The 26839-nt window shown below is 38.0% G+C and overlaps 1 protein-coding gene across 7 annotated transcripts in view; it reads right to left on the minus strand.

Moving 5' to 3' along the window:
* Nucleotides 1–26839, minus strand: part of dlgap1a (discs, large (Drosophila) homolog-associated protein 1a) — an 811451-nt gene that overhangs the window by 639877 nt on the left and 144735 nt on the right. For 4 of the 7 annotated variants that reach the window (XM_073043839.1, XM_073043803.1, XM_073043810.1 and 1 more), the window contains exon 2: nucleotides 19202–19287. The exons of 2 other annotated variants lie outside the window; for them this stretch is intronic. The gene's annotated coding sequence lies outside the window, so the exon portion shown is untranslated. The remainder of the gene's footprint in view (nucleotides 1–19201; nucleotides 19288–26839) is intronic. One more of the 7 variants, XM_073043819.1, reaches the window with a different exon arrangement.

Raw genomic sequence — 26839 nt, forward strand, 5'->3', positions numbered from 1 at the left:
GGATAGTTCCACTCTCTCAACCTCGGAAGTCTGGGTCCAGTGGTATGAGTATTTATCACAAAACAGGGTCTTCCGTGGTTGCAGTGGATAACCATGACTTATTCTGTGTTTTATCAAGCCCTTTGCTCTCCATAAACCATTGCAGAACCATGTTCTGGGCCATTGGATCTCAGTGTTGGTCTCATCTGCTCAGTCCACTGGAGCTGACTTCACATGCTAGGGCAATCATGTCCCAATTTCACTGGGGTATGAGGCCGACTGGCCACCTGGTTTAGCCTGCTTGTTGAAGTAGAGTACTGGGGTGTGGCTGCCCCAGAAAGAACACAACAAGCCTCTTTACCAGACGTGCTACCCCTCCCTAAACACCCCATACACAGGATGAATTCCTCCATCAGTAACTGTGAGGAGCTAGTACACAGTTTTATAGTACTGTAGTAACATTGGTAGAGTTCTAATTTGTTCTGCATTTCATTTAAATACATAATTTGTTACTCGGTTAAACAGTAGATTGTCTTTTTTATCTGCTGCTATGAAACTTTGGCTAATTTGGGCAGGTGCTTAATTGTGCCAAAACATACTAGTTCCGATGTGTCCTAATTAACTGGAATCTACTGTGCTTTCAATTGTCATTTGTGGACCTAAATACAAGCGGCTGCTTCTGGTTTGCTTTTCTTGGGTCCTGCTTATAATAATGAAATCAACTTCCCTTCAGTCTAGGATCTTAATTTCTGAACCATCCTTTTTCCCTACCCATACTTATAGACACTGGCTCCAAAATAGCTTCCTCACTGACACTCCAACCACCTGGCAGGCTACGTTCCCTAAAATCAGGTCTTGTAACTTAAAATAAGATCTCATCTTCCACCTTATCTCAATATTATAGATCCCATTATTTAAAGGAATAACAATGGCATTATCCCTGGTGGTCTGACCAATATTTATCCTTTTCTCAACACAACTAAAATTCATGTTTTGTTCATTATTAGATTACCCTTGTGAGAACTTGTTAATACAACAGTGATTAAACTTCAAAATGTACTTCTCTGACTGTTAAAGTCATTTTTGGATGTTCTGAATGTAATTTGAAGTAATTATATAAATTTAACAATTTCTGTTTTTTAGTGCATCAAATGATTTTTTTTCCCACTGCTGACTGCAATTATACAATAAGAATAAAGTGATAGGCTGCTGCCTTAAGATCCAGGACCCAATTACTTGAGAACACCCCCATGGTCATAGTCAACTCCACAGGCAATATATATGTATCTTCCTTTTTGTTAACAGTGCAAATACGGTTACTAACAGAAATGACAGTGCCATGTCCTCCAACAGTACAAATGACTAAACAGGTCAGCCACGTGTTGACATACTCCCTGGCTTTTCACCTATCCTGATGTTTCACAGCTTGCCAAGGCAGCAGCTCTGTCTAAGATCACAAGAAAGTGCAAAGATTATAGTCACATCACAGTCTGTTTCCTACAGACTCGGTACACACTTCCCTTGGGAAAGCAGCTAACCTAACCAAAGTCTCCACTCACCCCAGTGATTCTTCCTTCTCTCTCTTATAAGGCAGAAGGTATACATACTACCAGACTCAGGGACAGCTTCTATCATGCTATTACAAGACTATTGGATGGTCCACTCATACAAGAAGATGGATTTTTGAACACACAATCTATATTATTGTGGCCTTGCACCTTACTGTTGACTGCACTGCACTTTTTCTTCATCTGCAAAGCTTTATTTTGCCTTCTGTTATTGATCTTGCCTGTACATCCTCAATGCACTGTTGTAATTAAATGATCTGTATAGATTAAAAGTTCAAAGTAAATTTATTATCAGTATATATACATGTCACCGTATTCAACACTGAGATTTATTTTCTTGTGGGTATTCACAGTAATACCAAGAAACATCAATGAAAAACTGTACACAAGGACAAACAACTAATGTGTAAAAGACAACAAACTGCACAAACACAAAATAAATAATTATAATATTTAAATAAACAAAATATATTGAGAATATGAGATGAAGAGTTTTTGAAAGTGAGTCCATAGGTTGTGGGAACAGTTCAGTGTTGACGTGAATGAAGTTGCCCCTTCTCTTCAAGAGCCTGATGGTTGAGGAGTAACAACTGTTCCTGAACCCAGTGGTGTGGGTCCTGAGGCTCCTGCACCTCCTTCCTGAAGGCAGCAGCAAGAAAAGAGCATGGCCTGGGTGGTGGGGGTCCTTGACGATGGATGCTGCTTTCCTGCAACATCACTCTTTGTAGATGTGCTCACTGTTGGGGAGGGCTTGACCTATGATTAACTTGGCTATGTCCACTACTTTTTGTAGGCTTTTCCATTCAAGCACTTTGGTGTTTCCATACCGGGCTGTGATGCAACCATTCAGTATGCTCTCCACTGCACATTTTGTCAAATGTTTAGATGACATGCTGATCTTTGCAAACTTCTAAGAAAACAGAGGTGATGCTGTGCTATCTTTGTAATAGCGCTTATATACTGGATCCAGTGCAATGATAGTCTCCGCACCCATACGCTGATTCATCACCACCTTCGATTTGGCCAACAACAATACTGTCATCTGCAAACTTAAATATGCCATTTGGAGCTAAGCTTAGCCTCCCAGCCTTAAGTACAAAGTGAGTAGAGCTGGGAAGTAAGCACAAAGCCTTGTGGAGCATCTGTGCCGATGGATGGCAGTACATGTGACAATTATAAACCAATTTGGCAATTCAGTGGTCATTTTATTTTTATATTGGAATCTTGCTGCACCTACGAGGGTGATTGATAAGTTCGTGACCTAAGCTAGAAGGAGCCAATTTCAGAAAACCTAGCACATTTATTTTTTGACATAGTCCCCTCCCACATTGACACACTTGGTTAATAAGTTAATAACTTATCAGTTAATAACTCTTTGGGGGTAACTGATAAGTTCGTGGCCTAAGGTAGAAGGAGATGAGTTATTAACTTCAAACTTTCTGCATAATCAGTCAAAGAGTTGAACTGCATGTGCATGTAACGAGAGCTGTATAACTCATCTCCTTCTACCTTAGGCCATGAACTCATCAATCACCCATCTGTGGACACTTTCTGGAGGTCCAAGATCCATATGCTCCACGACCACTGGACTAAGTGTGTAAATGTAGAAGGAGACTATGTTGAAAAATAAAAGTGCTAGGTTTTCTAAAATTGACTCCTTCTACCCGAGGTCACAAATTTATCAATCACCCCTCATAAAACACTGAAACATTATAAGTCACAAGTAATTTGGTAACTATTTCTGAAGTTAGTTTATGCTTGATCACCAACAAATGTGCAGCTCTTCTGTCACATACAACATAGTGTTTAGCAAGAACTTTATGTATAAGGTTAATGGTGGTTAATAATTATAGGTTCAGTTTATTTCTTTGCACCATGCTGCATTGATATGGTTGACAGAGAGGAAAAATCCTCCCATCATTAAACCTATAATTAATGGTATATATTTATACCATGTTAGCTTGCCACAAGGACAAAACCGATACTTAAGGGTATCATTTTAATTGTTTATCTACATATCTATTCAACTAACAGCAATGAAGATGCATAATTAAGAAGTGAAATATGATAATTCGTTCAAGTAAGATATTCAGGTTAGTTCACATTCAAGCCAAGACCAATACAGTTATATATTAATATTAATATCTTCTCATCTAATGGAACTATTTGTAAATCTTGAACAATTACCTCAGCCTCTTAACCGATAACCGATTCATTTTCTGTTTTAAATATAGTTTCAAATTATCTAAATTATTCTCTTGTGATTTTAACTGTTTATCTGCCTTATAGACTGATGTCAAAACTATTGGACCTAAAGACAAGGGGATCAGTTACTTTTATTAGAATATCTCTTTCCTTCATATTCAGTTTTTGTAGGTAACTTTAATTATTGTCCTTTGTCTTCAGAATATCAGCAGTGAAACTGTGTAAATACATCAATGGGTAAACAGGGAAAATTATATCTGCAAGTTATAATACTAAAATCCCCGAAGCTGTAATGAAGGATGATCAGGAATTGATAGGGGAGAATTCAAAATAAAAATCCCTGCCCTTATTTTCCTGATGTAAATCAGATCCTGAGTACATGATAGTGCTTCACATCCCTGACATTGGTGCAATTCACCTGGGTAGATGGATCAAGATGCATCACTAGACTGGACTTTTATTTCATAAAAGAGCAAAATTGTCTCAAATTCACAGTACTGGCTCACAAACAGGACAATGTAGTCCACTTGTTTGGCAACATTTTGACCAATGTTTTGTTCTTACATTCTGTACAGCTGGATTTTGTGATGGCTACAAGAGCCCTAATAAACACTAGTTCTTTTAAGTTTCTTTCCAAGGTGAATAGAATTGAGTCTTGGACATGTACTTCTATTCTTTCATTGCCGTTGAATAAAAATCATGAATCTTCCTTTCTCAGGACTGTGGGAGCACCATTGAATGTACTTTCAGTATATCTCTGGAAATGTATTCCAGGTACTCACTGATCTCTGACATAGATTGGGTGAATCAAGTTGGTCAAGGCAGTCTTGAGGAAGACTTCACAGAATGCATCCATGATAGCTTTCTTGAACAGCATGTTACTGAACCTACAAGAGAAAGTGTTATCTTAGATCTGGTCCTGTGCAATGAGCCAGGTAAAATTACTGATCTTGTAGTTAGGAATCCTCTTGGAAAGAATGATCATGGTATGATTGAGTTTCTCATACAAATGGAGGGTGCAATAATTCGATCTAAAACCAGTGTATTATGCCTAATCAATGGAGACCTCAATGGAATAAAGGAGGATTTGGCTAGTTTAGACTGGGAACACAGGCTGTGTGGTGTGACAGTTGAGGAACAGTGGAAGACTTTCACTGTTCTGGAAGAAGTGACCAAGTGTATCTAAGTTTGCTGATGACACTAAACTGAGTGGAAAAGGAAATTATGCAGAAGATACGGAGGGTCTGCAGAGAGATATAGATAGGTTAAGTGAGTGGGTGAAGGTCTGGCAGATGGAGTACAATGTTGATAAATGCAAGAACACAAGTTTGGAAAGGAAAAATTGAAGACAAGATTATTATTTAAATGGTGAAAAATTGAAGCATGTTACTGTGCAGAGGGAGTTGTGAGTGCTTGTGCATGATTCACAAAAGGTTTGTTCGCAGATGCAGCAGGCTATCAGGAAGGCAAATGAAATGTTGGCTGTCATTTCAAGAGGAATTGAATTTGAGAGCAGAGAGGTTATGCTGCAACTGTATCGGGTACTGGTGAGGCTACAGAGGACGTTCACCAGGTTGATTCCATAGATGAGGGGGTTAGACTATGAGGAGAGATTGAGTTGCTTGGGACTGTACTCGCTGGAATTCAGAAGAAAGAAAGGAGATCTTATAGAAATAAATAAAAGTGTGAAAGGGATAGATTAGATAGAGGCAGGAAAGTTGTTTTCACTGCTAGGTGAGACTAGAACTAGGGGACATAGCCTCAAGATTCGGGGGAGTAGATTTAGGATGGAGATGAGGAGGAACTGCTTTTTCCAGAGAGTGGCGAATCTGAGGAATTCTCTGCCCAATGAAGCAGTGGAGGCTACCTCAGTAGATATACTTAAGACAAGAATGGATAGATTTTTGCATAGTAGGGGAATTAAGGGTTCTGGGGAAAAGGCAGCTAAGTGGATATGAGCCCTTGGTTAGATCAGCCATGACCTTGTTGAATGTTGGAGCCTGCTCCTATTTCTTTTGTTTTTCTTGCAACATTTTCCTCTCAGATCCTCTCTAAATATCTTACACATTACCTTAAAAATACAATACATACACATTCTGTTAATATGAGCTCATACGCATTGTTATGTGATTCAAATGACATACTGAAAATTTGTTGACTTCTAAGAATTGTGATTTATTATCAGACTTGTGTTTAATATTGTCAATGAAAGTAGGATGATCTCCCTCCTGGTCCTTAACCTTGCAAGTTGAACACGTACTACACCTCCTCCCTCACTACCATTCAGGGCCCCAAACCGTCCTTCCAGGTGAGGCAACGCTTCACCTGAGAGTGTATTCAGTGCTCCGGTGTGGCCTGAAATAAATTGGGAGACCACTTCAACAAGCATCTAAGCTCCATCCACCAGAAAAAGCAGGATCTCCCACTGGTCACCCATTTTAATTTCACTTCCCATTTCCATTCCAATATGTCAGTCCATGGCATCCTTTACTGTTGTGACAAGGCCACATGCAGGTTGGAGGAGCAATGCCTTACGTTCCGTCCAGGTAGCCTCTAACCAGATGGCATTAACATCAATTTCTCAATCTTCAGGTGATGTTCCCCCAGCCTCCCTTCACCATTCCCCATTCCCATTTCCCTCTCTCATCTTACCTGCCCATCTCCTCCCCCTTCCCTTTCTTTCATGGCCTTCTGTCCTCTCCTATCAGATTCCCCCTTCTCCAGCCCTGTATCTCTTTCACCAATCAACTTCCCAGCTCTTTACTCAGCTCTCACCATCACCCCCCCCCGAGTTTCACCTATCACCTTGAGTTTCTTCCTCTCCTCCCCCCACCTTCTTACTCTGACTCATCATCTTTTTTTCTCCAGTCCTTCTGAAGGGTCTTGGCCCAAACAACGTTGGCTATAATCTTTCCCATTGACGCTGCCTGACCGGCTGAGCTTCTCCAGCATTTTCTGTATGTTTCTTGGATTTCCAACACCTGCAGCTTTCTCTTGTTTGAAATTGAAGATGGCTTTTACTGGAGGTTTATCTAGGAGCACCTATATAGATATGAAAATCAGTGGGTTAAGCAGAGTCTGTGAAAAATACATATACTATTTATGCCAAATTCATGCCTTCTGGTATTAGACATTACAACCCTGGGAAAAAGATACTCCTGTCTGTTTTATCAAAGCCTCCCATAATCTTTTATCAGATCTTCCCTCAGACTCTGATGCTCCAGCGAAAATAGCCTAAGTTTGTCCAACTTCTTGAATCTGGGCAGCCTTCTCTTCCGCACACTCTCCAAAGCTTCAACATTCTTCCTATGATAAGGCAAGCTCCTGTTCGAACTTCACCCAACCTCAGTGAAAAAAAGCCTGCTTGCATTTATCCATCACTGCCCCTAATAATTTTATCAAATCTCTCCTCATTCCCCTATACTCTATGGAATAAAGTCCTAACCTGTTCAACCTTTCCCTATAACTGGGGTAACATCCTTGTAAATTTTCTCTACACTCTTTCAATCATATTACATTCAACAGCACATTACAAGCCCTTCCGCCCACAATGTTGTACCAACCATGTAACCTACTCTAGAAACTGCCTAGAATTTCCTTACCACTTAGTCCTCTATTTTTCTAGGCTCCATGTACCTAAGAGTCTCTTAAAAGACCCTATTGTGTCCACCTCTACCACTGTTGCTGACAGTGAATTCCACACACCCACCACTCTCTATGATAAACGTACCTCTGACATACCCCTTGTACCTACTTGCAAGCCAAGTTCACTCAACCTACTCTCTTAAGGCACACTGTCCAATCCATGCAACATCCTTGTAAATCTCCTCTACACCATCTCTATAGTATCCACATCTTTTCTGTAGTGAGGTGACCAGAACTGAACACAGTACTCCAAGTGGGTTCTAACCAAGGTCTTAAATAGCTTTAACATTACCTCATGGTTCTTGAACTCAATACTACGGTTGATGAAGGCCATCACACTATATGCCTTCTTAACCAGAATGTCAACCTGGCAGTAGCCTTGAATGTCTTATGGACACGGACCCCAAGATCTCACTGATCCTCCACACTGCCAAGAGTCTTACCATTAATATTACATTCTGCCTTCAAATTTGACCTATCGAAATGAATCACTTCACACTTATCTGGGTTGAACTCCATCTGCCGTTTATCAGACCAATTCTTCATGCATGCTATCGATGTCTCGCTGTAACCTTTGACAACACTCCAGACTACCCACAACACCCCCAACCTTTGTGTCATCAGTAAACTTACTAACCCACCCTTCTACTTTCTCATCCAGGTATTTACAAAAATCAGAAAGAGGAGGGGTCCCAGAACAGATTCCTGCGGAACACCACTGGTCACCAACCTCCATGCAGAATACGAACCATCTATAAACACCTTTTGCCTTCTGTGGGCAATCCAATTCTGAATCCTTGGTCTACTTGGATCCTATGCCTCCTTACTTTCTGAATGAGCTTTGCACAGGGAACCTTATCAAATGCCTTACTAAAATCCATATATACTACGTCCAGTGCTCTACCTTCATTAATGTGTTTTGTTACATGCTCAAAAAATTAAATCAGGCTTGTAAGGGATGACCTACCCTTGACAAAGCCATGCTGACTACCCCAAGCCAGATTATGTCTCTCCAAATGCTATAAATCCTGTCCCTCAGGATCTTCTCCAACAACTTACCCACCACTGAAATAAGACGCTCCAGTCTTAGTTATCCCTATTCCCTTTCTCGAACAAAAGAACAACACTTGCAACCTTCCAATGCTCTGGTACTTCACCTGTCCCTATTGATGATGCAAAGATCATCACCAGAGGTTCAGCAATCTCCTCCCTCGCTTCCCACAGTAGCCTGGGGTATATCTCATCCAATCCCTGTGCCTTAACTAACTTAATACCTTTCAACAGCTCCAGCACATCCTTTTTCTTAATGTCTATATTCTCAAGCATTTCAGTCCACTCCACTACCTTCTCCAACTCCATGCACATGTTTCCACTCTTGCTCCTGTTTGGTCCTATTCTCACATGACTTATCCTCTAGCTCTTCACATACTTGTAAAATGCCTTGGGGGTTTCCTTAATCCTGATTGCCAAGGCCTTCTCATGGCCACTTCTAGCTCTCCTAATTTCATTCTTGAGCTCCTTCCTGCCATCCTTCTAATTTTCTAGAGCTCAAACAGTGCCTAGTTTCTTGAACCTTTCATAAACTTTTCTTCTTAACTAGATTTTCTACATCCTTTGTACACCAAGGTTCTTTTAGCCTACCATCCTTTCCCTGTCTCAATGGAACATACCTATGTAGAATGCCACGCAAATGTTCCCTGAACATTTGCCACATTTCTGCCATGCATTTCCTTGAGAACATCTGCTCCGAATTTATGTTTCCAAGTTCCTGCCTAATAGCATTATATTTCCCCTACCCCAATTAAATGTTTTCCCAAATTGTCTGCTCCTATCCATCTCCAGCACATGGGTAAAGGAAATAGAATTGTGATCACTACCTCCACAGTGTTCTCCCACTGAGAGGTCTGACACCTGACCAGGTTCATTTCTCAATAGCAGATCAAGTACAGCCTCTTGTCTAGTTGGCTTATCAACATATTGCATCAGGAAACCATCCTAAAAACACCTAATAAACTCCTTGATATCATTCCTGTAGGTAGCTGATGAAAAAAAGACACAATATTCCAAATTAAGTCTCAACAGCATCTTATACAACTTCATCATAACATCCATTCCATCTCCTGTACTCAAAACTTTGATTTATGAAGTTCAATCTGCTAAAAGCTCTCTGCATGATGCTACTATTTGTGACACCACTTTTGAGGAATTATGGATCTGTATTCCCAGATTCCTTTATTTTCCCTAGCTCCTCGGTGCCCTAGCATTCACTGTGTAAGTCTTATGCTGGTTTGTCCTCTTAAAGTGCAATGCTGCACACATGTCTATATTAAATTCTATTTGCCATTTTTCAGTTCATTTTTCCAGCCTGTCCAGATCCCACATCAAGTTTTGATACCTTTCCTCACTGTCCATTGTGAACCCAATCTTGCTGATCCAGTTTACTACACTATCACATGAATCATTGATATACAAGAAGAAACAGCAGACCCAACTCCGATCACTGAAGGACATCAGTTGGAGCTGCAAGTTGCTAGTACCACTCTCTGGTTTCTTCCTTTAAGTCAGTGATTCCCAACCTTTTTTATGCCATGTACGGCAACTGTTAGACTCGCAGGACCATGGATCTGTGCCTGGAAAGTCTTCTCCAAGGTGCAGGCCTGGACAATGTTGTACAGAAGACCGGCTGTTTCCCATGCAGCGAGTCTCCCCTCTCCACACCACCAAAGTTGTCCAAGGGAAGGGCAAGGGCAGATCCAGTGTTGTCGCAGGAGTTGCCAGAATGAGTTTGAAGGCAACGTCGGACTGCCTTAGGGACTCCAGCTCTGGATTTGTCCTCAGGGTTTACTCCCGAAGCCTTTCCCATGACTGGGTATGGCCGCAAGGCAGCAGAGGTTTGAAATCAAAGTTTTCCCTCTCTTAGATGGACTGCCTTCCCAGGCTGACAAGCTCCATATATATGCCATGAACCCTACCATTAACCGAGAGGTTGTGGACCCCAGGTTGGAAACCCCTGCCCTATGCCAATTTACTACTTGATCCTGAATGCCAAGCAACTGCAACTTCTGAATCAGCCTACGATGGGGGACTTTGTTAAAGGCCTTGCTTTGCCTTCATCAATATTCCGTAACATGCTTACAAAATATTTTATGATTGGTTAGACACGAACTATCATGTACAAAGCCATGTTGATTATTCCTCAACAGGCCCTGTCTATCCAAATATATGTACTGTTACAGTATATACCCTGTTCCTGAGAGATGCTCTTCTGCACACCACTGTTGTAACGTGGTTATTTGAGTTACTGTCACCTTCCATTTTCACACACAGAAATGCTGCTCACTGAATGTTTAGATTTTTATTTTTTTTGCACCATTCTATGTAAACTGAGACTGTTGAGCATGAAATTCACAGAAAACCAGCAGTTTCTGAGATACTCAAACCACCCCGTATGGAACCAACAAATTTTCCACAGCCAAACTCACTTTGGCTCACGTTTCTTCTTCATTCTGATGTTCCACCTGAACAAAAACTGAACCTCTTAATACATCTGCATGTTTTTATGCATTGAGTTGTTGCCACATGATTAGCTGATTGGATATTTGCATTAACGAACAGGTATACCTAATAAAGTGCTCACTGAGTGTATATCAAATGATCTATCTCTACTGTAGCTCCCCTTCACTCATCACACTGGCCTTTGTGTATTTACTCTCTCTGTCCTGATACAGCTGACAATTGCTTTCCCCCCACAGATGCTGCTGCACCAACTGAGCTTTTCCATTCTGAAGCACCCACAGGATCCTAAATGTTTGAATATTCAATTTTTAAACTCAATTTATACAGACACAAACTGCCTAGCCTCTCTCAATAGGTCTACCCTCTCATGCTGGAAGTAACTTAGTGAATTTCCTTTAGACTGTTTCCAATGCGATTATACTGTATCTTTTCTTAAGCAAGAGGTCCAACTCTGTGAACAGTATTCCAGGTGTGGCCGGATCATACCCTATACAACTGGGTTAAAAAAAACCTTCCTATTCCATACTGGACAATTCACCTCTTAGCTATTGCTGGACCTACCTGATAACCTGTCGTGATTCATGCACTAGAATACTTACAGATCCCTCGGAACTTCACTCATTTGCATTCTCTCTCCATTTCGACATGATCCACCTGGTGAAATGCCACATCTCACACTTCCTAGATTAAACTCAACAAGTACAAAAGCTGGATGAACTCAGCAGGTCGGGCAGCATCCATTGAAATGAGCAGTTAACATTTCGGGCCAAGACCCTTCGTTCTGAACTTATTGCAGAAATGCAACATCTCCTTCACAACATACCCTTCCACCTATTTTCATATCCATAGCAAATCTGGAAACTCCTCATCCAAGTCATTTATATATATACAAAAACTGAGGCACTAGAGCTGATCCTTGGGATGCACTGGTCATTAATTGCTCCAGCTTGAAAAGGACCTATTTATTCCAACTCTGTTTTCTATGTGATAGTGAGTTTTCAATCCTCATCAAAACACATCCTTAAACATCTTGTGCTCTCTGTTAATTGCACCAGCCCCTGGTGTGGCAGCTTGTCAAATATCATATGGAAAGCTAAATACAGTAAATCCCCTCTATAAACTCTTCCTTTCACATCCCCAAATAATTTTAGTAAATTTATCAAACAATTTACCTTTCAATAAGTCTACATTGATCTGGTTTGATTCCATTGAGTTTAACCAAAATGATTAGTTATTTCCTCCTTGATTATTATATTACAAAAATATACACTCAGTGGGCACTTTATTAGGTACCTTCTGTACCTAATAAAAAGGCCACTGAGTGTTTGTTCATATTCTTCTGCTGCTGTATCCCTTCCACTACAAGGTTTGACATGTTCTGCATTCAAAGATGTTCTTCTGCCCACCACTGTTGTATCTTGTGGTTATTTGAGTTACTGTCGCCTTCCTGTCAGTTTGAACCAATCTGGCCATTCTCCTCTGACTTTTCTGACTCACAAGGCATTTTTGCACACAGAACTGCCGCACACTGCTTTTTTTTTTGTTTACTGTACCATTCTCTGCAACCCCTCGAGACTGTGTGCATGAATGTCTCAGGAGATCAGCAGTTTCCGAGATAATCAAACCACCCCATCTAACACCAAGAATCATTCTTCAGTCAAGGAACTTAGAGCACATTTCTTCCTCCATTCTAATATTTGATCTGAATAACAATTAAACATCTTGACCAGGTCTGCATGATTTTATGCATTGGCTGATTAGATATTTGCATTAACAAACAGGTGTACCTAATAAAGTTCTACTCACTGTATGGCCTTTAATTTAAGAGGCCTCCAGGAATGCATTTCTAGAAACTGAAGAGTAAGCCATGAACAATTTGCTGATATGCTGAGGTGCTCAATACAGTTAATATCATTGTCAATGCATGTGATAAAGGTAGGTAGGTAGGTATGTCGCATCCGGAATTATTTCCAGGTAGCGGATGATTTCCTTCCATGCCTCTCTGAGAACTGGGAAATCATGTACTACAGCAGTGGCGTACATATCTCCAGCTCTTTACAGGAGCCAGCTGGATTCGAACTCTGGACCTCTCGCACTGAAGTCCAGCGCTGATGCCACTAAGCCACCAGCTGGCTCATGTGATAATGAACTCATGTTATGTGATTAAGTATGATTTAGTGAACAGTATCTGACAGCAACAAACCTAGAAAAACATTATCTGCATTGTTCTAAAAACATTTATTTTCACATTTATGTTTATATTATGTAGGTTGAGTTGTACACAATTTTAATATGTTGTGTAGTGGTCAGAAAGTGGTATGACGTTTGTGTGCCAGTGATAGGATGTTTGAGATCCCCTCTAACAGCCCATTCCCCCTGCTTCTGGGCAAGTAGGAAGTTTTTGCCTGTTGGCAAATGCTGTCTAAAAGGATCTCGATTCGCCAGTGAAATTCCCTGTCAAATTCAAATTCAGTTTACAGCAAAATCCCGTCTCTGATGCTCAGCTAAAAGCACGTTAAAACTTCACTAACCATGAACAATGAACATGTTTGTACAACGTACTTTTGTGACAGTGCTGAATGCAAATTGCAGTACATCTTCAGATGTACATAAATAGAAATGAGCCTGCAATTTAACTGTTGGGGGTTATTGTCCATTGCTAAACCTGACATCTTACTTGCAGGTGTCCTGAACAGTTTCTGAAACATGTACTAAACCTTTCCTTCATCTGTGCTTTGGTGCATATTGGTCAATTAGGATATCTTCTAAAAATTTTAAAGAGAAAATGTGGGGGCCGCAGGCTTCTGTTCCAGATTTCAAGTAAGTGATGACAGGAATTAAATTCAAACTACTTCCTGGACATCAGGGGAGAGAAAACATTGCCTTGACTCCACAGGAGTTTCAATTGTTTGTACACTCATTCCAAATCTCCATATTGTGTTTTAGTCAAAGGTTTGTCCATGCTCAAAAATCAGATGCATTGCAGGCTCACACCCAACAGTTCATCTGGCGAGCCCAGTAGTTCATGAGCGTTGCAGTTCAGGTGGTGTCCTGAATCTGGTTTCAAAAGCAGGCACAGGATTTGCATCCAGCATTTGATGGGAGTTCCTGTGAAATATTGGATGCAGTGAATATTTCCAGCTGGAAAACTGGGCAGGCTGCATTATGGACAGCTCTCCATCACTTCTACTAATATTATTATGCCTTCATGCACAGCACCAAGACTGTAGATCAGAAATAGTTCTCTTAAATAATCAGCCACTGTTAAACGCAGCTCACTTATGCATAGCAGAATTTAGATTCCACAAAAGTGCTTTTTTCTACATAGCATTTTACACAAGGGAAGCAAGCCATGGGAATTTGATCACAGTAATCGGTTCATGCCATCTGGTTTTGTGTTGTTTACTTATGCAAGGTCTTTCAATCCTCCATTTGCAAATTCTACATATCGACTCCTTTACCACATGACCATGTGTTGAAACTCTAAGCTATCAATTTGCCCTTATGCCTTTCTCACTTGTGGATTGATATTGATATATATAAAATAATAAAGCACAGACAGATACTGTTTGTCAATCAGTGTTTTAGTTCCTTATGACTATTAAAAGCACTTTTCTAATCAATTCCATACCTTTTTCTACCTATAATATCCCCAAATCCCAAACCTACTCTTTGCTGCCCTGACTATTCTCAATGAATAAACCTTTCCTCTGAAAGGTGAATTTCAAATATTCACTAACAAACTTGGTGAAAAAAATTCTTATCATCTGTGTACTGAATGGCAGACTCTTATGTTGAGACTGCCTGACTAAGATCCGGATATTCAGTAAAGGAGATCATAATTTCTGCATCTGCTTTGTCAAACACCATAAGCATGTTGTACTTTCATAGGAATCAGCAAAGTCAAAGATGTTCAGAAATATTTTTAAAAATATATACTTTTCTATTTTCAGTGTTCTGAATTTATTGCACAAAAATCTAGACCTTGGGAATAAATTCACTCTGGCCGTGCTAAACTTGGGTGGGAATATTAACTGCCAGTTGTATTCAAGTCCTGAATGTTTAGTCCCGGGATTATGGTATGGAGTTGATTTATCAGCGGCTGTTGTTCTTGCATGTACATGTCTAGCACTTGTGATTAAATACAAACTTTTTCCTAAATTTAGCAAAGGCAAAGAGCTAGAATAAAATCATTACTTGTTTGCAATCTATTCATGAATTGTAAATGATTCACTGAAATTGATCAAAACATTGAACAGAAATGAAATAATTTATCAGATCCCCATTTGTCCCCAATGACAAACCAAGAGTTGAAAAAATAAAGTATAATAGGGAATTAAATATTGGTGCAGATCCTCCAGTCCAACACCCAGGCCAATCTGTCAAACTCTGTCTTAAATATTGTCAGTCACTAAACCTCCACTGCCCTTCAAATCAGAGATGTCCAAAGATACGCCACTCTAAGTGAAAAAATTTCTTCAATCTCAATCCCCTTGGGCTTGTTCAAAATATACCAGCCAAGTGAAACAGCATCACCACATCTTTGTAGGTTTCAATTAAAACAACTTAAATTCATATAAATTCAAGAGTATAATGGAATGATTCCTCTTCATACAAGCATTCCACTGTACAAGGAATTAGTCTAGTGAACCAATACTTCACTTCTATTTAATGTATATCATTTCTTGGGTTAGATGTCCAAATCGGTACCAAGTATTCCAGGTGCAGTCCAATCACGGTCTTACATAATTATGGCAAGTAACCTCTAATATTCAAATCATTTTACAATAAATATTAACTTAGCACTTACCTTTCTAAATGCCTGCTGAACGTAAATAGTGTGGACTATTTTATATTAAACAGCTTTTATCTGCAGGACAGTAAGATAAACCTGACAGGAAGTATGAACTACCTTTACTATAGGAACAGTGTGAAGAATGTAAAATTGGCCCTGAACATCTGAGTTAGGTACACAGAATTTGCGAGTGGAATTGTGTCAGTATTTTCGAATGTAGGTTAAGCAATTTGTGATTTAACTGATTTGAAATAGTGGTATATGCAGAGGTAGTGTTTATAGAAGTATACTACAAATTTTTAATAAAACATTTCAGTGAAAGGTTTTATAAATTTTAAAATTTAACTTTGAAAGCAATAAGGATTGGGAAAAGTCTGGTTCTACACCAACATGAGATTTATTTTGTCCTGTCCTCAGTCAACTTGTACATGTTTGTGTTTATTTTATAGTACTGTACCATCCTTTCTTACACTCCATTTGTGAGCCTGAAAATGCCACATATTGACTGCTCTTACTCTTTATCCAATTGCCTTTTCATCTGTTCTCTTTTCTATGTATGTAGACTGCAAATATCTTGCAAACATATTTAACCTTTGAGACTCAAACATCATCTATGATCTGTAGTACAGGTCTTCAAATTAGTTTTAATTTTGCCTATATTTTATATAAGAATATTTTGAATCAATTTGTTATCATTTTGAATAGCTCCAAATCCTTTGACTGAATATGTCATATAAACCTCAAAATGCATGACAATAAAAAGCTTCCTTTTTAATCTCTGAACATCCAATCTGTACTGCATTAGTTGCTTATAATTCAGGGATTTCCCAAAGTTCTATTTTTTCACTTCTTTCTTAGTCTAGCTTCCCCCCCTCTCTCTCTTTCTCTCTGTTCTATTTTTTCCTTTAGCTGTTACCAACACCTTTCATTCAACCCACTCTTTTGCTGTTATCTTTCACCATATGTTCTCTCAAATTATACTCCCTCAGTGCAGTCACTCACTGAGTTCTACAGCTTCTTGAGATCTTTCAATCTGAAAATTGAAATCCTTTTCCTTTAGTTCTTCAAGGACATTTTCTCTCAAAATATGTAATTCAATAGATGGCATTAATTAATTCGACTGGTTCTAGTATCTTACTTGGAAGTTAAAATAACACACTATCCCTTTAATTCATAGCTAATGGATGATAGCCTTCCAAACATATAAACATTCAGAAAGTTTTCATTTCTTCAGTTTAAGAATGAAATAGATTTGAGTAGCATTAACAAATAGTACTGAAAAATAATGGTTTGGATTTATCTACATTAAACTAACCAGATAAACAATAGTTTTGCTAAAATTTATCAAATAAGTTGTACTTCACAGAATAAATCGAAACCTTCTAATTCTAAAGGTACAAATCCATAATCTACTTATTTATCTTTCAGTATGCAAATTATTATATTCCTTTTTCAAGGAGTACCCCCAGATACATAGATGGGAACTTCAGTTCTTTCAGAAGGGTATAAACCACCAGCAATTGTCGGGATCTGAGTTTTAATTTCTCAGCACTGTTTCAAGCAACCCTAAAAGAGAAGTAATGGAAGATGAAAAAATGTGTTTGCTTTATTTTTGTTAGAATTTTGGACTCTCTCTTTTGGTTATATAAATAATTTGTGATGAGGTATTTTATTGTTGGGTAGTCAGAAATACAGGATGATGTGATGATACTTATAGGAACTGACTGTGTTCATTACAGAGAAACTGCATCAACTATTGCAACAAAGACAATAGAAAGTAACAAATGGATGAAAAATTTACAAGACAGTGCATTTCAAATATAAATACTTAATGTAAAAATATGCTTCCTGTCATAAGGAATGCATAACTTCAATTGAAACTTCAACATTTAACAATACTAAGAAAGAGTGAGAATAAAATTAAATGTCAAGAGTTCATTTATGCATTACTGGATGGTTTAGGAGTGGGATTCTGATATGGGGTGGTCAAGAGGGGAGTAGCCAAACTAACCATTTCATTTTTCATGTGTTTTTGAGGTCTTGCACAGTTCTTTCATTGACTGATTACATACTGGGAAATGCCACATTTAAACTTATCACTTAAAGGCAGTTACTCCACTCAAGTATATTCTCTCCTTCTAGTATACTGACAAAAGATATCTTCTTTTTCTTCCTCAAAGCTCAGGAAGAAAGTTTGCAATGGAATAATTCCCTTCATATTATGATCCCTTTTCAGCAATCACATTTTAAATGAAAATAAATAAATATGCAGATGCTAAAAATCTGAAACAAAAACAGAAAATGCTGCTAGCACTCAACAGATTAAGCAGCTTTTGTAGAAAGATAAATAGTTAATGTTTCAGGTCCGGGACCATACATAGTTAAATATTTAATGTTTCAGGTCCACGACCGTACATAGTTGTACAATCTCAGACCAGGAACATTAACTCTTTCTCTTACAGAAAATGTAAAGAAAGGAAAAGCACATTCTTCTTTGTATTTACAGCTTTAGTCCTTGTTAAAATTGTACAACAAAAAGCTTAATGCATTGATTACATGTGACAGATAGCTGCTAAACTCATATTTCTCCTGGGAAGTGGTGTTGAGCCAAATTTGCAACCATCCACTATTTTTCATTATGAGATTTTTATTTTCATCACCTGGATGGTTGTTGATTATGAGTAAATTTAAAATTTACTACTTGAACTCTCACTTTGACTTCAAAATCTGCCCCATTCTAAATTTTACCTAACTATCTAGGAATAGAGAATGTGTTATTGAAAGTTAATGAATTGAAACAATTACATATAATGATTGTAAGTAGAAGATTATTTACTAATATAAAACAAGATTTCTGACTGACTTAGTGAGGGACTGCATCAAGCAATTGGCTTTGGATAATATCTAAAAATGCATGCTAAATTTTTACTAGATTGGTATCAAACAATATTGAAAATGTTATAATGTGCTGGGTACTGCTGCATTTCCATTGACAAAAATATTCTCAATCCTCATTGAACTAATTTTGGAAGGTTTCATCATTTTCTTTCTGTCATACAATTTTCCTAATCCCACATATTTGCTAACTTTGATAATTTGTTAGCAAAAATAATACATCAGCTAATTTGATGAATCTGTCAGCTACCAGCTATCAAATTAAAAGACTAGATGCATTTATATGAAATCTCTGCAAATTATAACTGGTAATTAATTTTTGACACTAATATTTAAAAAGTATTTTCCAATTAAATAATTTTAATTACAGCAATTGCTTTAATTACAAACTCAGGAATTTCACAGACTATAAATGAAACTGAAAATCTATAGTTTTCCTATTTACTTAACTACTTTTTGAGAGAAATTGATTTTATCTCTTTTTGGTCAACTAAACGTGCATTCATCCAAATGCCAAATTGTCCAAAATTATTTTAAAATAGCACGGTAGTGGTTTGTACTCAGAATTATGTGCTGAAACAGAACTAATGGGACTTACTTGAAGATCTCCCAGATGTGCCTTTTCCATGATGATCACTGGCAAGTACATCAGAACTGTCTTCATGACAGCTGTTTCAAAGGCTGCTGTGGACATGAAGGAAAACAGAGAGTAGCAGGAAGAAGACAGTTTTCTGCATATGTGGATAAGCTCCACATGATGTATACACTGATCAATTCCCATTCAACTTCAGCCACAGTGAGGCGTAGGATCTTAACAAATTGGCCTGATATAGATTGCCATCATTGATAGGATAACCAGGGATGATGTTTCAAATATTCTGAACACAGAAAAGTGTGGGTATCAGACAGAGCATCAATATCAGAATGGAAATGCTGTAATTCATTTCTCATTAGCAATATGCTTTTATTATTTAGTAGTGTTCCACAAATGGCACTGGCTGCAACCACTCTCCAGTTTATGTCAGTGGGGGATTAAATGTGTGGCACATGACTTATGACAACATTAGGAAAACAGAACATTTTCAGACACACTAAGGTGAATAACACATGAAAGTATCAGGGCCAATTTGTCAAATGGCTTGATTTCACCTGAAAACAATGACAGTCCAATCCAGAGCATATAAGTTCACTTTGGTGTTCTTAGTGGATCTAGTTTCTAAGCTATGTCCAAATAATGGCTTAACTAAAAGAATATTTCATATCAATATGATGGCATTTATGGATTTTGTTGTTCTGTCAAGTTTCTATGTTAAAGTTTTTAGTAGAAGTTCTCATTATCTTCCAAACATTGAGAAGACAATGTAGAAGAGATGATACAAAGAAAGATACTGCAATGTAGGTTTCTGACTCAGCATTAAGATGAAATTCTTTATCAGGATTTAAGAGCAACACCACTCTTATTACATCATTCAAATTTCAGAATGGTAAAATATGAATTAGGTAGTCATTTCCTTTTGGAGACAAAAGAAACTGTAGATGCTGAAATCTTGATCAGAAAACAAACTGCTGGAGGAACTCAAGGTCTGAATCAGCATCAGTGGAAGTAAAGAAGTGGTTGAAACTGCAATAGGAGTAGACTGTGGTGGGATGATTGCTAGTACAGAGAAGTGAGAAGAAAAGGTGAGACGGAGTTTTTACATTTTTAATTTGTATTCATGTGTTCTCAAGATTGTGAATAGCAGATTATTCATGAGAGTAAAACAAATATTGGGATCGGACAAAAAAGATCTTTATATTAGTCATCTGTCATGTGACTTAAATTTACATCTGAGCTGGAGCCTCATACAGACAAAATCCCCCTTTCTACCAAATTAATCAGCAAAAAAATTATGATGCCTGGGTATAAATAAACAGGTTTTACACGCAGGTTGCAGGCATAAACTGAATGGAGAGTTTGCCAGTTCAGCATTGGCTGGCCTTTGCAATGCTTTCTTAGATATAAACCCCATCACCAAACTTGCTTTATAAACATCTAAAAGAAAAGCATTGTGAACATTATTTGTGTATGTGCTGAACAAAGATATCATCAACATCCTTCAATGTAAAGTGCTTTTGTTTTATTTTTTATCTGCAGTATTTATTAACGCTACCCTTAAACTGGAAGTCATAAAGAATGCTTTGCTTTCTGAATAAGTTGTCACAGCTAAATTTAATTGTGTTCTCTTACTTTAACAGTTATTATTTGTTAGTTGATCCATGGCTGGAAGCCCAGATTATAATAATTATGCACATCTTTTCCTATTGTAAATTTCTTTATCAAAATCCATTAATAGAACAAATACTGCTGGAACATTTGACAGAAAAATATTTAGTAATATTTGAACTCAAATTTGCACAGTACGAAAGAGCATGTTTGAATTTTTCATTTCATGTGCTTATTAATTTATCCTAAAGTTTCTGCTTATTCAAAACAAATTATCTCAAAGTTTTTGCTTTGGCTGTGGAAGATTCTTTTCTCAGGATGATGTCTATGTTAAGGCAAACATTTGAACAAAACATCAAAGAAAGTTAATGAAACTGATAAATCAGAATCAAAGGAAAATCTCACTACTGATCAGAAATTCAAATTCAGAAACAACAAAAAAGATGTCTGTAGTTATCAGAAACTAATTAACACATCCTCATCAATGACTACTTCCATTATAAGAGTAGAACATTCCCCCATGGTTGAACAATCGACAAGGGATAATGACACTTGAACTACACAAATGTCAAGCAATGTTTATTTTGAACTATAAAGACTTCACTTTGATAATTATTAAAATTTAAATGAATCTCAGGATAGTATATGGTGACATATATGTACTTCAATAACAAATTTACTTAGAATTATTATTGCCATGACCTCAGCAGTCAGAATCTTGGAGGACTTAACATTAATCCAAAGGTTAAATGGATCAGCTGCATAAATATTGCTTTAGTGATCCATCTCCCGAAGCTCTTACACCATCTACAAGGCATAAATAAGGGGCATGATGGAATAATTTCCATTGCCTGGAAGTATGCAGTTCTAATAACATGCATGGACTCAAACCATTTGGGGGGAAATAAACAGGTAAAAACAGATTCCTGATTGGCACCACATCCATCACACTGAAGACCTGTTTTATGGTGTTTGCCATAAAAAATGCAAAATCACTAACTACCAAGACTTGTTTAACAGCACTGCCAATCCCATGATCTTTTCTACGTAGATAAACAATGATGTCAGTACATAAGAATGCTACCTTCAGGTTCTCCCAAAATGTCCCTTTTAGATCTCCAGCCCCTGATCTTAAACCTATGCTCTACCTCCCTGGGAAATACAATGTGCTTTCACCCTGTTCCTGCCTGTCATGAATTTATATACCTCTATAAGTTCACCCTTTAATCTCCTTCATTCCGGGAATTAAAGTCCTGGCTTATGAAACATCTCCTTGTAACTCAGTTCACAAGTCCAGGCAATCTTTTCTGCACTTTTTCTAATTTAGTAATTGTTATGTTTTGTAAGTTCAAAACCTAAGAACTAATCAAAATAAAAACAAGGCACCAGGAATAACATGTCTAACTTTGTTTTCACTTTAAATGAGGCACATGCATATGACATGACAGCATCCAGTTAACACTGAGTACCTGGACAGCCTTGTACTACCTGGTCCTTAGCTTTCTGCAACTCTACTCTAAAAATAAGCCTATTATAATGATAAAGCCTTTTGTGAGTTTTTATAGACTCTTCCTTCATCTCCATCTGGAGGTAGGCTTCAGCTAAGCCCACTTTACTAAAGTTCAAAGTTCAATGTAAATTTATTATCTAAGAACATATATGTCACTATATACCACCCCCCAAACCTGAGATTCATTTTCTTGTGGGCATAAACCTATAGAATAATAACAAAAACAGAATCAATGAAAGACCACCCATCTAGAGTGCTCAACCAGAATGCAGAAGACTACAAACTATGCAAGTACAAAATAAATAATAATAATACATAAATAAGCACTATATATATATATTGAGAACATGAGATGAGGAATCCTTGGTTGTAGAAACATTTCAATGATGTGGCAAGTGAAGCTGAGTGAAATTATGCCCTTTGGTTCAGGAGCCTGATGGTTCTGAACCTGGTGGTGTTGATCTTGAGGCTTCTGGACCTTCTTCCTGAGGGCAGCAATGAGAAGAGAGTAGTGGAGTTCCCTGATGATGGATGCTGCTTTCCTGCTACAGTATTTCATGCAGATGAGCTCAGTGGTTGGGAGGGCTTTACCCGTGATAGACTGGGCCATATCCACTACCTTTTGCAGTACTTTCTGTTCAAGGGCATTGGTGTTTCCATACCAGGCTGTGATGCAGCCTGTCAATATACTCTCCACTACACGTCTATAGAAGTTTGTCAAAGTTTTAGATGTCATGCCAAATCTCCAAAAACTCCTAAGGAAGTAGAGGTGCTGCTGTTCTTTCCCCATAATTGCACTTATGTGCTGGGCCCAAGAAAATTCTCTGAAATAATAACACCTTGGAATTTAAAATGTTTTCTTCTAGAGAGGTTGCAAAGATATCCACTATCCTAGACAAAGGGTATTGATCTACTTTCAGTACTAGGTTGATAGAGACCATAAGCTCATCACAGATCCTGATGGACCCATTCTTCTTTGATACTGGGACTGCTGGCATTACCCATGGGCTCCACCAAACCTTGGAAAAAATTCCTTCATCCTCCATGTAATCTAGCTGTCTGGATACTTTCATATCCTTGAGTTTTCCAGTGCCATCCTTGAACACTGCTGTGACATCATCCAATACTTTTCTTAATCTGCTTTCAGTTCACTTAGTCGCAGGGGATGTATATGCACATGGTGGATGGCTCTCCAGTCAAGTTGTAGTTGTCTCAGCCAGACACAATCCCACTATGCTGACCCCCCCCCCTTGTTTTTACCACATACAAGCCCAATATAACTTGTTGGTTGTTGTATTTCACTGTTATGAATGTCATTCCCACAGGAGTTATCTTTTCTCCAATATAAAACTTTGTTGGATATCTACAAGCTTTAGTTCAGTATGTTAAGTACCATTCAAACTCATTTTGTGGAATGACTGAAACAGTTGAACCAGTGTTTAATTCCATTTTAGTTAATTTGCCATTCATTTCTAGTGTAAGCTATATTGCTTGTCTATTGTTAGTTTTCACATTTTAACTCCAAGGCTACTCAGTCCTGTGACACTTTCATCATTATCAGATTTTTCATTAACAGTATGCAAATTGATGCTCTTTTAAATATAGCTTGTGGTTCAATTGTGAATGCTTTCTTATAAGATTCCACAAGCTAAACAATCTCTCAGTGATTCATTAAGCCCATAACGAAACTGACAATGCTCAGGCAATTTCTTCAATTCAGCCATGTTCATTGAAATGGACTCCCCTTCCTTTTCATTTTGCTTATGAAACCTAAACACATTCTGCAATCAACAATAGTTTCAGTTCTAAATGTCCCTGCAATACTTTCAGGATATCAGTAAAGGCCATTTCGGCTGGTTTGATTGGAACAATCAATCTTCTAAGTAAACTGTATGCCTTTAAACCCAATGCACTCAGCAAAACTGGTCCTCACCTCTAAATGGCTATTTAATTTCCATTAAAATGCTGCTGAATTTGCTGAGTATATATATTCTACTTATCTCTTATACAATCAAATGCATCCATCTTTCCAAAGTAGCTAGATATTTCTGCTTTTGTAATTTATTCTTATTATTACTCAGTACTCCTGTATATTAACCCATGAATTTTGTCTGTTTCCTGCCTTTTTAAAAACTTGAACATCTACTCTTCGTGCAAAGAAAGCGTGTTGCACTTTTTTTATAGCACCAATGTTTCATTGTGCTTCAACAGGTAGGTAGTTGTCTCAGGTTCACTTTAGAACTTACTCATCACCACTGTTATGCTTTGTAATTACAAAATATAAAAAAAAATAGAAATAGAAACACAGAGCCAAGTATAACTTGTCTCACTTGGTTTTCACTTTGGGCAAAGTGCACACATATGCCATGATGGCTTGATGACATATGCCATTCACGTAGTATTAGATATCACCCATAATTAATTATTTGAATGAACAAGAATGCTTAATCAAACAATATATTTACAATATTAAATATCACTGAAATATTAAATACATGACAGTGATATCTTTCCAAGAACAGGGTGAACAAAACTGTATACAACAATCCTACACTTATCAATGTCCAATATAACTGCAACATAACTTCCCAAATCCCACACTCATTGCCCTGACTGATGAAGGCCAGAGTGTCAAAGGTCTTCTTTGCCATCATCTCTACCCGTGAAGTCATTTTCAGTAAGGAACAGCCCTTATCAGTTCCTACCCATTGGCTTCTGCAAATTTTCCTGTCTACCATTTAGCAACCTGAAATGGTTCAAATTCCCCACTGTCTTTTCAACTCACTGAAAACCATAATAGAGTCACAGTGTTTATATGTTTCAAACTGCTCATCATTACTCATCTTTCAGAAAAATTTGAAAAACGCCTACAGATAAAGAATCTTACACTTGAGCTAGTTCAGGAAACTCTGGCGAAGGATAGGATGGGTTGAATTATAGGGAAGATACCCTGTTGAGAAATACATAGAACTCTTTGATTTCTTGTCTTAATGCGGAGGACTATTTTTAAGCCCAGTTGATGAATATATATTTTCTACTGAAACAAGACCGATTCCATTTGAATAAAGACATTTATATTATTCAATTATTCTGTATCAATTACTTTACTCGTAAGTACATAAGCAAAAAGCATTTCATGTTGGAGTTTTTTTTCTTTGAAAATGGGCTTCTAATGCATAATGAAGAATAGAGTCTGATAATTTGACCTGAGTCTGATGAATGCCAAAAGCCCTGCACTCCAATTGGCTGTGGTTAGATTAGGTTTGGACTTAGTTTTAATTTTATATTTGAGCAGACATCTAATGTATGGCTCCTCCTAAGTGCCCAATTCATCTTAATGCATATGTACATAAAGGTCAAGAATGACATACTTCGATAATTTTCCATTAATGAAAACTGAAGAATGACTTTGACTGAAATAACAAGAAAAGTACTGCATATACTAAATTGGCAGACAGAATTTGTGAAGAGGGAAACATTACATCAAGGATAGGCTGGTAGGCAGAGGAGGTGGTTTGGCTCTGTTAGTAAAATATGAAATCAAATCCTTAGAAAGAGGTGACATAGGATTGGAAGGTGTAGAATCGCTGTGGGTAGAGTTAAGGTAAAAAGACCTTAATGAGAGTTATATACAGGTCTCCAAACATTAGTCAGGATGTGAGCTACAAATTACAAGGAGAGATAGAAAATTACTTATCAACCAGACAGCAGTCATGGGGGATTTCAATATGCAGATAGATTGGGGAAATCAGGTTGGTGCTGATTTTGGGTCCAAGAGAGAATTTGTAGAATGCCCTATAGATGACTTTTCAGAGTAGCTTGTGGTTGAGCTCACTAGGAGATCATCTATTCTGGATTGGGTGCTGTGTAACGAACTGGTTCTGTTTAGGGACCTTAAAGTAAAGGAATCATTAGGAGGTACTGACCATACTATGATAGAATTCACTCAGTAATTTAAGAAGGGGAAGCTAAAGTCAGATAAATCAGTATTACAGTGGAGTAAGGGGAATTACAGAGGCATAAGAAAGAAGCTGCCTAAAGTTGATTTTGAAGGGGACACTAGCAGGGATGATAGCAGAGAAGCAATGGCAGGAGTTTCTGGTAACAATTTGCAAGGCACAGATAGATACATCCCAAAGAAGAAGAAGTATTCCAAAGGCAGAGTGATGCAACCATGGCTGACCAGGAAAATAAAAAAAACACCATAAAAGCAAAAGAGAGGGCATACTCTGGGAGTACAGTTAGACAAGAAGCTAGACTGGACTGCCAACACAGATGCCTTGTGCAGGAAGGCACAGAGTCGACTGTACTTCCTTAGAAGGTTGGCGTCATTCAATGTCTGTAGTGAGATGCTGAAGATGTTCTATAGGTCAGTTGTGGAGAGCGCCCTCTTCTTTGTGGTGGCGTGTTGGGGAGGCAGCATTAAGAAGAGGGACGCCTCATGTCTTAATAAGCTGGTAAGGAAGGCGGGCTCTGTCGTGGGCAAAGTACTGGAGAGTATAACATCGGTAGCAGAGCGAAGG

This window comes from Hemitrygon akajei, chromosome 1 (genome assembly GCF_048418815.1).
Source record: "Hemitrygon akajei chromosome 1, sHemAka1.3, whole genome shotgun sequence".
In the NCBI taxonomy this organism is placed as follows: Eukaryota; Metazoa; Chordata; class Chondrichthyes; order Myliobatiformes; family Dasyatidae; genus Hemitrygon; species Hemitrygon akajei.